At 44.1% G+C, this 14,634-nt stretch overlaps 2 long non-coding RNA genes across 2 annotated transcripts in view; one reads left to right on the forward strand and one right to left on the reverse strand.

The window, feature by feature from the left end:
• The window catches only part of LOC122201865, a 49,172-nt gene that overhangs the window by 32,599 nt on the left and 1,939 nt on the right, over positions 1-14,634 (reverse strand). Inside the window, exon 2 of the long non-coding RNA XR_006194353.1 lies at positions 2,397-2,478. This is a non-coding gene — a long non-coding RNA (uncharacterized LOC122201865). The remainder of the gene's footprint in view (positions 1-2,396; positions 2,479-14,634) is intronic.
• LOC122201861 lies at positions 544-11,664 on the forward strand. The gene is made up of 3 exons (XR_006194350.1): positions 544-711; positions 3,193-3,805; positions 10,364-11,664. It is a non-coding gene; the product is annotated as an uncharacterized LOC122201861 (long non-coding RNA).

Consider the following 14,634-nt stretch of genomic DNA (forward strand, 5'->3'; position numbering starts at 1 on the left):
GAAACCTTAACTGACTGAGCCACCTCGGAGTCCCTAAAAGTCCTTTAACAAAAAAATCTCTTGTCTAAATTTTCCAGGTTGAATTATTTTTCAAGAGTGAGAGTGTTTTTGTAGAGTAACCATACACTTGCAAAAATAACTCCTCTGGCATCAGGCATGCTCTCCGAACCTCTGTGCTGGCCGTTGTGCCCACCTCAGAATGCCCTATGTAGTGAGCCCTAAGACAAGAGTCTATAATTATGTAAGACTGGACCTTTCTCTCGTTAACTTGTCAGGAAGAACGAGAAAGCTCCTCCAGAAGATGGGTTTTCTTTAATTTGTGGGAATTTTGTCTTTTAAAAGACTTCTCTGAAGATACTGAAGCAGAGCAAATACTTTGGCAAGACAAGTTTTGCACAGTGAAATGAGGCCCAAGGCCATGGGTGACTCCTTGTAGAAAGGAAATGTTTATTCTGAAACACCTACCAAAAACATTGGCTTCGGTCAGAACTTACAATAGATCTTTGCATTGAGAATTTGTTTCACTTTATTCAAAATGGGACCATTGCCCTGTTCTCTACCTACCCTTTTCAGGAAAGCCTGAGCTACCTACCCGCCGAGACAGGGTTCGTGCGTGTAAAGTTCATTCACTGAGAAGGTTGGGGCACAATGCGCCAAGACTAAAATACCAGAGCCTGAACCTGAAGATTGGCCAGGAGCAAGAGCCTACCTGTGAGTCACAAGGGCCTTTATATCCACAGATGGGAATGGCTTGAAACGTGGCCAGAGCTTGACACTTTGCTGACCATATTGACGTTGGGGTGCATGACGTTGCTCACGGAACTCCCTGGTATAGTTAGTGGGTGTTCCATTTCTCTTCATGCCAACAAGTCTTTTTCACTCCTTGGAACCCAAACTTGCCCAGGGAGTTGTGCTAGTAACAGCTCCAGCTTCTTTCTGTTCTCATCTTAGATGAAGAGCCTTAGCCCTCAGTGTATCTTTCAATTTCCTTTCACTTATCCTCACTGTGTGTTCATTGGGAGACATTCTGTGCTGGAGTCGGGCAACCTTTGTCTCCAGTTTTATTGGTGGAGTCTTGCCATGTTCCCATCAATTTGGAATCGCTTGAGGAACTGGTGTTCTGGTGTCTTCCAGATATACCTTGGGAAAAGGAGGTACTGGGGACATGAATGTGTGAAGCATAAGAGGCTTGCCTGTGGGAATGGGCAGGTGATATTGGGAGACAGTTGGTCTCACTGCTGTGGCAAAACTGATAGAGATGGGGCATTTAAGGCCACATTCAGAAGTAAAGAAAAAAATCACATAGGGCTGAAAAAAAATTATTCTTTTTTTCATAGTTTATTGATAAATTGGCTTCTTAAAACACCCAGTACTTATTCCAACTGCCCTTTTCAATGGCCATCACCCATTTTCTCTCCCCCCACCACCCATCAACACTCCATTTGTTGTCTCTATTTAAGAGTCTCTTATGGTTTGCCTCCAACCCTCTCTGTAACTCTTTTTCCCCTTCCCTTCCCCCACATTCTTCTCTTAAGCTTCTCAAGAAGCACATGTGAGTGAAAACATATACCTATCCTTCTCTGGCAGACTTATGTCGCTCAGCATACAACCTTCCCGTTCCATCTACATTGCTGCCAATGACTTGATTTCATTCTTCCTCATTACAGATAGGGCAGATTAACTCCCAGTGAGCACACATGAAGGTTGTTTTCAACCCTCCGAACAACTAATTTCCGATATCAATGAAAACATGTCCTCCTCAAAAAGTGGGGTGTTGAAGTCTCTTGTTGTGCAGGGACTATTACTGAGTTCTTTGCCCTGCCATAGACTGCTTTAAAATGCTGCCTTCGGAGACTCTCAGGGATCATGCATGCCCAGTTGTTTCGCCAGCAGGTGAACGTCAAAGAAATGACTCAAAAAACTAAATAGAAACAAACCCAGTCCTACAGACTGGGGTATCAACTCCTATTGTGACTCTGCCCTCCAGATCACCACTGCTTTTACCCAAGGATAGGAAAAGCTGCAAAGCTGGCAAGTGCCCAACCCCTGACACTGATGTGAGATGTAGGGTTTCTTTTGCTACATTCAGGCTCCCAAGTGTAGCTAAAATATGTTCTTTGCTCTATACCCCCACAGGTTTTCCATAGTCATAGGACCCCAAGCTTCCCTGGGGAATCGTGCCAGTCACTTCATTCACAGATTATTCCATTATCTGGGACAGGGTTTGGACCCAACTGCATCCCTTCTGACTCCCTTGATCCCTTTCTAAACAAGTATTCCAGTGAATGATTGAGATTCTTAGCCTGGAAATATGTCTCTACGATTTTAATTGTGGAGTCCTGCAACGTTGCCTTAGATACAGGGGAGCGCGGACAATGGGTTCTGCATGGGCTCACCTGTGACACCTCTCTTGGCAAGAGAAGGCAAAAAGTCTTCTGAAGTGGGGCAAGTGTTACTGGGAGGGAGCCATCTTCACTCCTGTGAATGGGAAGTTGGAGATCAGAGGTCAGAGTCAGTAATCATGTGACTGTTACTCAGAGAGTGGCCAGCATTCACAAGCAGCTAACACATGGCGATTCCCAAGGAAACATTGCCCTCCCTGAGACCTGTGTGCTTGTTAGCCTGCGGGCTGTTGTGACCCTGTCCCACAGGTCGCTGTGAGGTAACCACATGGTGAGAAGTCCAGTGTTGGAGCATGAGCATTGTTTACCCCAGGTGGTATGGCAGACAGTCCATTCAAGGACACGGGGACCAGAACCCAATTCCACAGACATGGCTGCCAGCCAGCACAAAGAAGCCAACATTGAGATAGGTCGCGAGTGCCTTTGCCCACTGGTTGTAAGTGGATGGCCAGAGCCAGAAGACTTCCTGCCCTACTTAGCTCAGGATGCAGTGCTCTTGTGACTAGTGCTTCCTTACATCCCAACCCCACAGTTTTTCCTTCTTACTCTCAGGACAAATAGCTTGCCTGAGAAATGGTGCTCATGTTCGCAGTCCCAGTTTCATTCCATTCTCATCTGAGGTGAAAAACTTAGGCACTTAGTGTTTTTCTTCTCACTTGTTATTATTGTGGTTATGATTATCATCATAATCATCATTTTTATTTATTGGCAAGTTCTTCCTTGTGGTGTTTGGTAGCAGGAGTCTGGAAGCCACCCTTCTGATTTTTAATTGTCAACTTTTTTATATCAGGTTCCCTGGATGTGGGAAAGCTTGGAAAATTAGTGCTTCATGGGCTTCCCTGGAAAACTTACACCGGCAACAGGAAGCAGGTACCCCAGTGCGTTGGAAAGCATTGAGCACAAGAGGTTTGCCTGCGGACAGAAGGCCGGGTGAAAAGCAGCCTGCCTTCCTTCTAGGGCAAAATGAATATATCAGCAGGAAGGAGTCAGGAGCAATGCAGCTGCCACCCAGACAGCAATATCCCAGCAGTTGGCAGCAAGCTCCCACACCTTTGTCCCACCTGGACAAATCTCTTTCTAATATCACTGAGGGAGCATTATCATCTTATTGAGAACCTGGTGCTTGGTAGGCTGTGGTAGGCATGCCAATGGTCACCTTGCTGACACCTTCCCCCTGCTGCCTGAAATGCCTGCACTCCTAATAGCTGAAGTGTTGCCTTTGCACATTGCAATCTCAGAGCTGGTCAGCCAAGAAAAGGATCAAAGTGGACAAGACCAGAGCCCGGTTCCACTCATGTAAGTGTTAGCTCCGAGGCAACACCATCACCTAATTACCCCTGCCTTTATACATTGAAGGAAAGAGCTGGAAGACAGGTGAAGGCCAAAAGACTTCTTGACCTGAGGTAAGAATGTACAGAGCTTGCAGAAGGGATCTCAGGTATAGCGTGATAAAATTTTGCGGGGTGATGGTGTGGTTTGTGTGGTTAAGAGCTGACGTCCCGGAAAGCATTCTTGAAGACTTCTTTGGTGCACAGAGGTGATTTTATTAAAGCAGTGGAATAGGACCTGTGGGCAGGAAGAGCTGCCTGCACTGGGCTTATGAAGTCTGGTTATACCCTAGGGGTTTGGGGAAGGTAAAGTCTAAAGGCAAGTTTCCAAGGAGACCTTCATCAGCTAAAGACTCACAGATCAATGGAAGCCGAGCTTTTGTCAAACTAAGGTAATTTCTCCCTCTAGGAAAGCAATTAAGATAGGAAGATCTTGGAGAACAATTTTCCTCTGCCAGCTTCAAATAATGGTCAACTACTACAGATTACAAAAAAATTCAAATTTAATGTTTTGAATGTTTATTTCCTTTTTGGGAGAGAGACAGAGAGGAGGAGAGAATGAGTCTGGGAGGGACACAGAGAGAGAGAGCGACAGCATGCGAAGCAGTCTTCAGGCTCTGAGGTGTTAGCACAGAACCCGACATGGGGCTGGAACTCAGGAACCCTGAGATCATGAGCTGGGCCAAAGTCGGAAGTTTAACCCACTGAGCCACCAAGGCACCCTAGGTAATCCTATTTGATCTGACATTTCCTTCTTGCCTTTATTCCCCCCCCCCCCCATCACTATGGAGAGGTGAGTGATACAGGCCCATCAGGAAATTGAGTAGTTTTCTGGAGATGAGACTGTTAACATTGCCTTTGTCTTGTAATTTCCTAAGATACTGATCAAGGTTGGGGCAGAAAGAGGGTGAGAGGATCCAAAGCAGGCTTCATGCCATGAGTTGAAAGCCAGATGCAGGGCTTCAATTCATGACCTTGAGATCATGACCTGACCCGAAATCAAGAGTCAGCTGCTTAACCCACTGAGCTACCCAGGCACCCCAACACTTGCTGATTTTCTGTCTTTATTGGTTCCCACCAGGCACATTGGGCTTGTCCATAACTCAGTGTAAACCCAGGGAATGGTGGAGAGCTCCCATTCTGCTACCATGCTACCTGAAAGCAACCATTTGCTGATTTACAAAAAGATCCATTGACCCCCTTTCACTTATCACTTGGTGCTTAAAAGGCGGCAGTTGGCATGGTAAGAGTTATGGAGCATGAGCCCGACTGAGAGTAAACCGCAAGTTAGCCGCCCCCTGCCACCCCATGGGGGATCTGAGGAATATCCCTTGGACACCCCTGCTACCCAAGAACAGGGGCTTAAGCCCTTGCCGTGCTAATGTCGGAAACAAAGGCACGGGAAAAATTAAATTCCTTATGCCTTTAGGCCTTTGACAACACCTTGAAACCAGCACAGTGACCTCCAAGAGCTCAGCTGCCTAGATAATGGCACTTTGACGGGGGCAAAAGAGAACTGTAGCCTAACATTACCCCAACATCCAGGACCTTGTAAGTCCACTTCCTTTCCCTCAGTTTCCCCGATATACACGGGCAATCAACTTGGGACACGGGATCCAACTTACGGTCCCTGATCTACATCTAAAGGGTCTCATGACACGTTTCATTAAGGGTTAATAGTGTTTCCCAAGAGTTATGCCCTGAAGGTGCAGGAAACCTTGCTTCCAAAATTTCTTATTCTATCCCTGACCTCCTGCCAACCTGAAGGAATATAATGATGAGTTAGCTGTAGGACCCCAGCACAGCTCTTCCAGGCATTAAGAAAGCCACCTTTTTCACCAAAGACGTCTTCCAGAATTCTGTGTTGGTCATCAGCTGTGGACCAGTCCACCATCATCCCCAAATATCAGCATTTTGGTGTCCGAATGTGGGGCTTCGAATCTTCTCACCTTGACTCTGTGCTTCAGTGTCAATTTGGTATGTTTTCTCTTTCATTTACTCTCATTTCAGAGGATTTTTGAGAAGTAGGGTCTTATGGGAACACTTTTGCGGGGATTGCTCTGGCTGCAATCCTCGAGGCTGCGGCGACTCTACGGGGAGGAGAAAGCCTGCCTTTTGGTTGGAAGTTAGGGCCTTGGCCAGAATGGCAGTGAGATGCAGAAACTTGACGCCCTCTCTTTATTCCTTTCCGTGTCTAAAGTTGTCTGTCTTGGGCAGTGGACAGCCACTTAAGTGACTACCATGTCTGCCAATCTTAAGACTCCCGTGTGTGAGGATTCCTCCTCATTGATCTAATGTGACCCCCTCCGTATCTCTGGGGTAGCCTCTTCTGCATGCCAGATCTCCACTGAGAGCTGACCGAAACCAGTACCTGACTGAATTAAAACCCAACAGGGCGCCATTTCCTAGGGAGGTTCGCTGTGAAGACTACGCGGGTCAGAATGTCACTTATATCATGATGGATTTCTCTCTTTTCTGTTTTCCCTCAATGTCCTCTATTAACTACTACTTAAAATTGGGTCATTTCCCCTTGTCAAACTCTTCTAGTATTTCCATGGGTTGAAAATGGCAGTTACTTCTCTGCCTTCTCAGCAAAGGAGACGCGGGTCTGTAAGTCAGGCACCCATCTGTTGTCTAGAATGCAATGGGGAAGCCGGTGGGGGTGGGGAGGCTAGCATCCCTCCTTCAGGAGCCCTTCGCCACCTGGTTGGCAGTCATAGTGATTTTGTTCAAGGGATGTCTCGGGTCGCTTTGACACTTCGGGAACCCCTGACATATTCTGTGTGGGGGATGCTACTGGGGAGTCGGGATGGATTCTAAGGGTAATGGACCTTCTCTCTCCCCTTTTCTCTCGAGGTGGAACATGGGAGTTCCTCTTTGGTCCGCAAGGATTCTCCCTTAGGATGCCTTTTGAACCCACTGGAAACAGTTGGGTTTGCAAAATGTGGAAAGGACTGATCCTGTAACACTGCATGGCTTTACTAAACAGGGCAAATGGACGGCTGTTGCCCTAGGTCCAGCCCTTGGTGGCTAATGGGACACAGGGGCTTCTTGCAGAATGTGTTTGGTCAGTAGCTAAGCAAGTGAGCTCCCCCTTGATATGTTGGATGAAATTTGTCTAAATAGGCCTCCTCCTGAGAGAACTCAGAACTCAGTCACTGAAGGTAAGAGAGGCAATCCTTGAAAGGGTAACACGGACGCTTCCTCTCTGCATGATAGATATGAGGGCCTCTCCCTCATTCCTTTCGTGAGTTAGGGGCTATAACTGGAGACAACTGTGCTCAGGTTACCTCAAGATGGAGACTTTTAAGGAAATTTCCCAGGCAGCTGCTGAAAATCCACTAATTTCGGGGAAATTCCCTGTCTTTTCCGGCCTGACTTGAACTGCCTTATTCCACTTTGGTGGAACAAAAGACATGGTGTCAGCTCTTCTGTCCCAGCTGACAAGATTAGACCCGGGAAATTTTCCTTCTCTGCCTTCTGCTGGCACCCCAAATCTTCTGCCTTTCCCATCCCCTTCCTCCTGTTTCTGTGCCAGCTTGTGTGGGGCCTATAGAACTGGTTCCCTTACCACCCTCAGTGCCTTAGGCACCATCGGCCCCTCTTCCCACGCTAAATATCAAGGGAAAAAGAGCATTCCCTTGCACCACGCACTTCAGGTTCTTGGAGCCCACTGACATCTCTGGTAAAAACTGAACGGTGGAACAAATGAGTGTAGGTCTTTTCTGTGGGTGTAGGTGAACCAATTCCGTGTTTCAGCTAAATGAAGTTTGCTGGTTTCATTAAGATAGACTTGTCTTTAGAGTTATCAGCATTCAGTGTGAAAATTTATTCTATCAATCTTTATGAAAGGTCAAATATGCTCAATGGATCTCGATTGCAATTTGTCACCAAATGAGGACTTGAAATAATGGTTAATTTCAACTGTCTTAAATGGTTAATTACTTGGGTAATTCTGAAGATAACTTTCAAAGTCTTTGGAAACCTGAGACTTTAGACTTGTGCTTTTAAGTTTACACGGTGAATGACAAGACGTTCATGGGACATCTATGTCCTTTCCAAAGAGATTGCAGGGGAAATCTTTCATTATTGGACATAGAAGTGGTCTTTTAACTTCTTTCTTTTCTACTTTTTATGTTTATCCTTTTTGAAGAGAGAAAAGACAGAGAAACAGAGTGTGAGTGGGGGAGGTGCAGAGTGAGAAGGAGACATAAAACCGAAGCAGCCTCCAGGCTCTGAGCAGTCAACACAGAGCCCGACGTAGGGCTCGAACCCATGAACGGCTAGATCGTGACCCGAGCCGCAGTCGGACACTTAACGACTGAGTCACCCAGTCGCCTCTGTGCTTTTAATGCACAGGAACTTATGCAGAGGAACTCCTTAATGCATAGGAACTAAGGCTATTTGGACCTATTTGAAAACATGCTTTGTGCTTAACTGACTCATGAATTAGCCATCTAAAGAATTCTGGTGCAAAGAGTTCTCAACTGCTTATTAAGTTTTCATTGGAGACTAAGGTTCTAAAAGTTAAAATTCTGCTAAGACTGATGGAAATAAGGAAAGCAGTTTTGTTGGAAAATAGGAGGTTGTAAGAAAGATACAAAGAATGGCAATACATTTTTTGTTGAGGGTAAAAGAAAGAAAATTGGATTAAATGGGTTGTTTGGAAAGAACTGACTTGGGACAAAACCTGAAGGCAAAGGAAAGTTGTACCAGGTTCATGAAGGGAAATCTTTGGAAAGGAATTTTATGGGTGGTAAAGCTGGACTAAGTTTGCCGTCTACGGATTTTACTACACTGATATAAGTTTAAAATCCTGTTTTCTTATGTTTTGGAAAGACAAAGTTTTCCTGGATTGTTGATCTGCTCTTCATAAGAAAATGTAAACAAAGTTTTGTTTTGTTTTTTTCTTTGTCTTTTGTATGCCAGGAAAACCAAAGCTTTGGATATGTTCTTTGTCAAGTCTGATGACTTAAACCGAAAACTTCTCAATGGTAAAGGAGTTAGGTTTTGCTAACAACTATAAAATGTTCCCTATTTGCCTTTGGAATCTCGTCTTGCCGTCTCGGTTAAATATCAACTTAAATTTTATTTTTTATCATTTATTTTTGAAATTCAGAGAGATAGAACATGAGCAGGGGAAGGGCAGATAGGGAGGCACAGAATCTGAACCAGGCTCCAGGCTCCAAGCTGTCAGCACAGAGTGTGACGTGGGCCTGGAATTCACAAACCACGAGATTATGACCCGAGCTGCAGTCAGACGTCTAACCAACAGAGCCACCCCAGTGCCCCAATAATTTAAAGTTTCACATTGGAAATGATCTGTAATTCTATCTAGGATGTGCTCTATCACTTCCTAAGGCTTGAACGAACTTTCCCAAGAATTCAATTGTAAATGAAGTCTTTTTGACCAATTAGGCCTTTTTATGTGGCATGTATGCTAAGTTGCTTGGAGAAGCGTTGTCAATGGTAAACCTTAGGTTCTCTTGCTTGGGTTAATGCTGTAACTGCTCAAAGACAGGCAATGCTCAAGTTTTAATTGGTTCTGCTCTAAGGTCTTCACTTGATATTCTTTGTATCACAGTGTTATATGCCACAGAAAGAACCGAATGCCCTTGTCAGTTGCGTCATCCTGAAGTCTCATCAGATCTCTAACACTATTTCTGAGACTTTAACACTTGGTATTGTTCTTCTCTCACAAAACCTTTTTGGTCTTGTAGGAAACTCACAAAAAAACCACTTTTAGGAGAAATACAAGAATTTGAAAACTTTCTGGCCTGGATAGGCTATAAAAATTCAGTCTGGAGATACCTTAGAAGGGATTCCAGCAAAATACACTTTCAAAGATCCTTAGGATCAATGACTCTTCTTGCAGAGTTTATGGAAATAAATGAGGCCAAGTTTTTCAAGTGGTGTTTTGCAAATGAATTAGTCTGGATGGCTACTTTTGGGCAATGAGGGCTTTTAGAGAGAAAATCTACATTTCAGCAATGCACATTTACAGATGTTAAATCCTAGGTGTCTTTAAATGTTTGCCTAAACTACACGTGAAGTAACCTTGAGAGATCCTGTCACAGTACCACAGGTATGGACAACCTTGTTGTTCTGTGGGCATAGTAATAAGACCCACCCTGGGTATAATCTTTAAACAGCTTGAAAATGGGATGGGTTTCCCCAACAACTGTATGCAAAGTCTTTTCTCACTGTATACCTATCAAGGGACAGTGCTCTAGTATTCACTTGTAGCTGAGTTAATTTGTAAATCTCTAAGTATGCAAACGATGTCCTCCCTACACCTGATCTGACAGTTACTCGAAACTCACCCCATATAAACCCCCAAGACCTGGTTTATTCACAGGATGGAATCTCATGCAACAGGGGATTTAACTCTGAAATAAAAAGCCCTTAATGCATCATATTATGTCTTCCAACTGCAATCATTTAGAGGGGCAATCTTCATGGGCTCCCGTATCGAAACAAAACCTCTACCCACTTTACAGGAAGTCAGTGGGCAAACGAGTGTGCCTTATTATTCCGAGGAACCTGTACGAGACCTCAAACCTCTCTTAGGATGGTCCCACCTTTCTTTTTCACTTTCCTTTCTCAATTCCTACTAACGTTTCCTTCTTACAGATGGGCCATTCGAAGGATCACTGCAGACATTTGAGTTCCCAACTGGAAAGACCAATCGGATTCCTGCTGCCTGTTCCCACTTCCATCTGAGGATGCTTCAAACCTCACATCTAAAAACCTCACTGGCAGCACTGGTAGACACGGGGTTTGGAATCTGATCTGACAAAATATTGTGTATACATTCTAGATTACCACCGAGAGAATTCTGGATTTCTGACTGACATGAATACTTCAATTGATTTAAACAATGCCTCTCTTTCCTTTAGTGACTGGCTACACTCCTGGACTTGAGCGTGTTTGTCAACTACCAAAGGACTTTGGGCTTCTCTCTTGTTTTTCTAACTAGGCTTTGCAGGGTTCTCCCATGCCTATCTGCCTGGTGCCGACTCCATCACTACAATTACTTGCCAAACGATGAGACTTTCTACTCAAGAAAGCCCACTTTGAATTCAGCTGCCCCTGCCTTTTGTAACTCTTTTACATGTTGCTTAAGAAACCAATAAGGATCCATATAGGTTAGGACGACTTACGCCTCTACCCAGTACAACGAAGCTACAGAAGATGAAACCTTCTACCTTCATCAGTCTTCAAGGTTTCAGGGTTGACGTTATTCAGTGAGGATATGATGAGGGAGCATAAGGCAGACTGAGGGATAAAGCACAAGCTAGCCCCTCTTCCCACCCCGGGGGGGGGGATATTATTGTTTTTCTGTGGACACTCTTGACAACCCAAGTAGAGGGAAAAGGGGCTTAAGCACTTGCCATGGTAATGTGTGATACAGCAAATGCAAATGAAATTCCCTTACTGCCTATAGCCCACTGACAAGTCCCTGAAACGGACAGAGTGAGCTCCTTCTAGAAGCTCAGCTGCTCAATGATGGTGATGACACTTTGCTAGGGTCAAAAGACAACCTTAGCGTAACATTATCCCAACAACGAGGGCCCTGCAGGTCAACTTCTATTAATTCAAATGGCCCAAGATATAAGCTGGCAGTCTTACTCCAAGCTTAAGCACCCCCGATATACATTCAATGGATCTCATGACTTGGGTTTTATTAAGTGGCATTTCCCTAGCCACACTTAGCCCCTCAAGGTGCTGAAAACTTGCTTCCAACACTGCTTAGAGACTTACCCTATCCCTGATGCCCTGCCATCCTGATGGTGTGTAATAATGAGTTACCCTTCAGGACCCCAGTGCAGTTCTTCCTGCATGTGGGTTCTGTCCCCATCATTTAATAAAATCACCTTCTTTTTATGAAAGTTGTCTTAAGGAAATCTTTCTTTGTCTTGGGCTATGGACCACCCCAACCATCACCGCCACTCTTCATCAGTTTGACAACAGAACACCAACCATTGGTGGCTACAGATGCCTTCACCATGCAGAGCAGACTCTTCATCCATTGGCAATATTCTTCAGGATGTGCCACATGCCGGACACCGCCCACTAAAGCACTGCTACAGCAGAGCCACTCTCCAAATACCTGAGCCAAAAGCTGGTAACTAGGTGTCACTACTGGCTTCAAAGGACAGGGCAACAAAAGCCAATGCCAGAAAATTTCCACCCCTGTCTGAAGAAACAGTGCAGGAAGTCTCCCTTGGTACTAGCCCATACATGGTTCTTACTCCTGAGGCAACCATTCTGTCAGGATACCGTGCTCGTTCGTTGCTTCATTCATTGCTCTATCGCATTCTCTCGTGTTAAGTAAGAAAGAACTTTGGTCTTCTCTGTATCCTCCATCCTGTTGCTCTTTTCCAAAAAAGTTCTCCCTGGTGTCCACTCAGGACAGTGTCTCAGAACCATTTTTTCTACTTTTAACTGGAGTGTCAGGCTATATTCTTGTCACTGCGGGGTCCCTTCGGCCACAGGATCCCTCAACAATTGACTTTCTGTCCTCTGTGGACAAAGTTAAGCCCAGGGCATTTCAAATTGCCCAGGAGGAATGCCTATGTGGAGTCAGCGTCACCGATATTGGGAGGGAGCTATCCTCTCTTCTGGGATAAGAAGCATGTGGAGGTAGATATTTCCGTCTCAGCTTGATTCCATAATGTGGTGAACTGAAACACTTTTGCTCTGTTTCTAGCCATTCTGATTATCCTGACCATAGGGATAACCCTGTATTGGGTCTCAGGCAAGGACAATGAGGCTGTCCCCCACATAGTGTGTGCTGGCCACTCCTAACCAGCTCTGAATCTGGTCTGTGCTAAACAAGAGCAGTTTCTGAGATCCCAAAGGAAGGATTGCCTTCCTGAGAGTACATGGTGTTTGGTTGGCTGGTATAAGAAATAATGGCTAGCCAACTTGTTTCCCTCCCTGGCCATTAAAGATTTCATTCTGAAGAGCAGTTGCTTCACCATGGGCAGGATTCTCGAGGACCTGCTTAGCACAGAAAGAGACCTTTCAAGAATTACAGCACCCCAGCCCTGTTCTAAACATTTGAACTTTCGCCTGCAACACAAGCCTGTTACCTTGGAATCACTGTCTTCTCTATCCACTGACAGGATGGCAAGGGAAAACAGTGAACTCCAGAAGCTTTCCCTCTCTTTCTGAAGTAAGAACTCGGGCATCTTGCTTTTGGGTTCCCACTGTAGACGACAGAAGCTTTCCTTTGCCCCACTCTTTTGTGTTTCTTATCTATCTGTATCTTATTCCTGGGACGATCATCTTTCCAGGGAGTTGTCCTAGTCATTTTACCTCATTTTCTGGACCACATTCTTCCTTGGGGGACACCACCAGATAGCTAAAGCAGAGTTAATACTTTTCTTACTCAATGTGTTCTAAAGAATAGAAATGAAAGGGAAACTTCCAGACTCATTCTACGAAGACAGCTTTACCTTGACTCCGAAACCAGAGACCAAGAAAAAAAAGACTACAGAACAATATGCCTGATGAATAAGGATGCAAAAATTCTCAAGAAGATACTGGCAAATCAAACACACAGCATATGAAAATATTCACCATGGTCAAATGGGATTCCTTCCTGGGCTATAGGGCTGGTTCAATATTTGCAAATCAATCAATATGATATATCACATTACTAAAAGAACAAGAACCACATGATTCTGTCAATACAGGCAGAAAAAGCATTTGACAAAACACAGCAAACTTTCTTAATAAACACTTTCACGAAAGTTGGAATAGAAGGAACATACATAAGTACACATGATAAAAGCCATTGATGATAAAAGCCCATAGCTAGTATCATCCTCCTGGGGAAAAAAATGAAAGTTTTCCTCCTGAGATCAGGAACATGACAAAGATGTCCACTCTCACCACTGTTGTTGAACGTAGTTTTGGAATTCCCGAAACCAGAATTCATACAACAAAATGAAATAAATGGCATCAAAATGGCAAAGATGAAGTCGAACTTTCACTCTTCAGAGACCACATGATACTCTACATGGAAAACCTCACAGACCGCAACAAAAATCTCCTAGAACTGAAACATGAATTCAGCAAAGTCGCAGGGTACAAAATCAATGTACAGAAACCCGCTGCATTTTCATACACGAATAATGAAAAACAGAGAGATATCAAGAAATTGATCGCATTCACAATTGCGCCAGCACCATAAAATACGTATAATCTAAATAACAAAGACACCTATCCAAAGATATAAAAAAATTATGCTGAAAACTATAGAATGGTTATGAAGGAAATTGAAGAAGACACAAAGAAATGGGAAAATCTTCCATGTTCGTGGATTAGAAGAATAATTATTGTTAAAATGTCAATACTACCCAAAGCAATCGGCATATTCACTGCAATCCACATCAACATTGTGTCAGCATTATTTTAAAGCTAGAACAAACAATCCTAACATTTATGTGGAATCACAAAGGACCCCGAATATCCAAAGTATTATTGAAGTCTAAAACCAAAACACGATGCATCACAATCTCGGAATTTAGCTTCTGCTACAAACCTGTAATTAAGACAGTACGGTATGGGCACACAGACACACAGGCCAATGGAATAAAATATAGAACCCAGAATCAGACCCAAATATATATGGCTCACTAATCTTCCACAAAGCAGGAAACAGTATCCAATGGGAAAACAACAGATTCTTTAACAAATGTTGTTGGGAGAACTGGTAACAACATGTAGAAAAAAGAAGCTAGACCAATTCCTTAGAGATATCTCAAAATAAACTTAAAAAGGATAAAGACCTGAATGTGAGTCAGGAATCTGTAAAAACTCTAGAAGAGAAAAGACAGACCCTCTCTTACCTCATCTGCGGCAATTTCTTACATGACACATCTCCAAAGGTA

The sequence above is a fragment of the Panthera leo genome, chromosome D2 (genome assembly GCF_018350215.1).
Source record: "Panthera leo isolate Ple1 chromosome D2, P.leo_Ple1_pat1.1, whole genome shotgun sequence".
Lineage (NCBI taxonomy): Eukaryota > Metazoa > Chordata > Mammalia > Carnivora > Felidae > Panthera > Panthera leo.